Source organism: Mus pahari, unplaced genomic scaffold, assembly GCF_900095145.1.
Source record: "Mus pahari unplaced genomic scaffold, PAHARI_EIJ_v1.1 scaffold_13011_1, whole genome shotgun sequence".
NCBI classification, from domain to species: domain Eukaryota; kingdom Metazoa; phylum Chordata; class Mammalia; order Rodentia; family Muridae; genus Mus; species Mus pahari.
The window spans coordinates 13,521-15,820 of NW_018393576.1; positions in this window are offsets into that span (position 1 = coordinate 13,521).

The following is a 2,300-nucleotide window of genomic DNA, read 5'->3' on the forward strand; positions in this document are numbered from 1 at the left end:
AGTCACTCTAAAGGAAAAGAGTCCTCCAATAACAAAATCCCCATCTTCATTGTAGCCAGGAGAAGCAGGTATACTTATATAGAAACAAGACATTTTTTCCTGGAATAAAATGAGAACAATCAGGATAGAGAAAGCAATCAGTAATTTCATAGTAACATTGATAAATAATTGATAAAACCAAGATAACTGCTCAGTTAAGAATCTTGGACTAATCAACATGAACAAATAGAATAAATATGTGGCTGTCTGGTCTGTGTTGATCAAGTTTATAAAGCATTGTTTTGTCCTGATACAGAATCACCAGTATCCAAACACNCCCTCAGTTCCNGGGAGTACAATTTGTGTTGCACCTACTTAGCCCTAGATTATGTCCCCTTCACAGAGTCACTGTGATCTCCAAGGAATCAGGAATCTCTCACTGGGCACCTGGGAATCCTGACTCTCAGCAGGAAAACATACAATTAAGCACAAGTGTGAAGTCCTCTCAAACACCTGTGGGTGTTTACACTCAGTGAGCTAAGGATTCTCAAGGTCCCAAGGCAAAGAGAGACTAACCAGTGGAAAAATAATAATGTCAGGAAGNGTCATCTAAAGGAGACATCAAAGGGCTCAGTGTTTGAGGTCAAAAGGCCTGGACTCTTAATCATTTAACACCAGTGTCATTTTACAGTGTTTCTGTAAAGAGAAAAAGCCTTATCTTAGAAAATATTTATAGACACTGTATTGGGTCAAATAACAACTTGGATATGCTTTTTATGGGATATTTTATTCATTTGCATTTCAAATGTTATCCCCCTTTCCTGATTTCCCCTCTTGGACTCCCCTATATCATTCCCCTCCTTCTGCTTGTATGAGGGTGCTCCCCCAGGGCCAACCCACTCCCAACTCACCTCCCATTCATTCCCTAACACTGGGGAATTGAGCCTTCACAGGAGGAAGGCTTCTCTTACCCTTGATGCCAGGCAAAGTCATCTTTTGCTACATGCATTGCTGCAATCATAGGGGGCTGTGGGGAGTGCTTCCTGTGTATTCTTTGGTTTGGTGATTTGGTTCCTGGGAGTTCTGGAGTGTATGGTTGGTCGATATGGTTGTTCTTCCTATGGAGTTGCAAACCCCTTCAGCCCCTTCATTCCTTTCTCTAACTCCTCCATTGGGGTCTAAGAGCCCTGTCCAGTGGATGGCTATGAGCATCCACATCTGTTTTGGTCAGGCTTTTTCACAGTCTCTCAGGAGACAGTAAGAACAGATTCCTGACAGCAAACTCTTCTTGGCATCCACAATAGTGACTAGGTTTGGTGTCCATGAATGAGATGAATCCCCAGGTGGGGCATCTCCAGATGGCCTTTCCTTCAGTATTTGTTCCAATGTTTTCCCCTGTATTTCCATTAAACAGGACCTATTCTGGGTTAAAATTGTATAGAAGGGTAGGTGGCACCATCCCTCAATCAGGGGCCATGTTGTATATGACATACCCAAATTAAACCAAGAAGTAAATAAACAAATCTATAATCAAAATCAAAATTGAAGCAACAACAATAATAAACTTCTCAAGCAAAACAAACCTTGGAAGACATAAGTCATTGTAGAATTGCAGCAGAACCTCATGGAACAGCTGATGCCAAATACTACTCAAATTACCTCAAATGAGTACTTTTCCAAATCCTATTATGAAGTCCACATTACCCTGGTAACAAGCCTAGATAAAGACACAAAAAAGGGAAAAATTATGTCTGATCTACTTGGTGACTACAGATTGCCAATAAAATACTTGCAAACTGAATTTAAGATCATATCAAAAAGATCATTCCTAGTGATCAAGTTGGCCTTGATGCAGAGATTCAGGGTTGAATCAACAAGCATAAAGCAGTAAGTGAAATTTGTCAGCTAATTGGACTCTAAGACAGAAATTACATGATCCTTTCATTATATGCAGGAAAGACCTCTGACAAAACCCAACATTTCTTCATGTCAAAGACCCCAAAGAGTGTAAGAAAGGAAGGTGTAAACCTAAGCATGATAAAGGCAATGACAAACCCATATTCACCACTCTAAAGATTCTCACTGACATCAAAAGCAAAGAAAGAATTTTTACTCTTTGTAAGATGTGATGAATACTAATTTTTTTATTCGATACCAACATTAGAATAGGCAGCATTTCTATGGAGAGATGAGAAGTTTCTGGGGATAAACTGATGTGAAAGATAAGCTCTTGTCTTATTTAAAGTCCTGTTTAATGCAGGTCCACTGTACACAGGTGCAGGATCAGACCTAATTTGGGTGTTAGGCAATGTCTTGAAGGA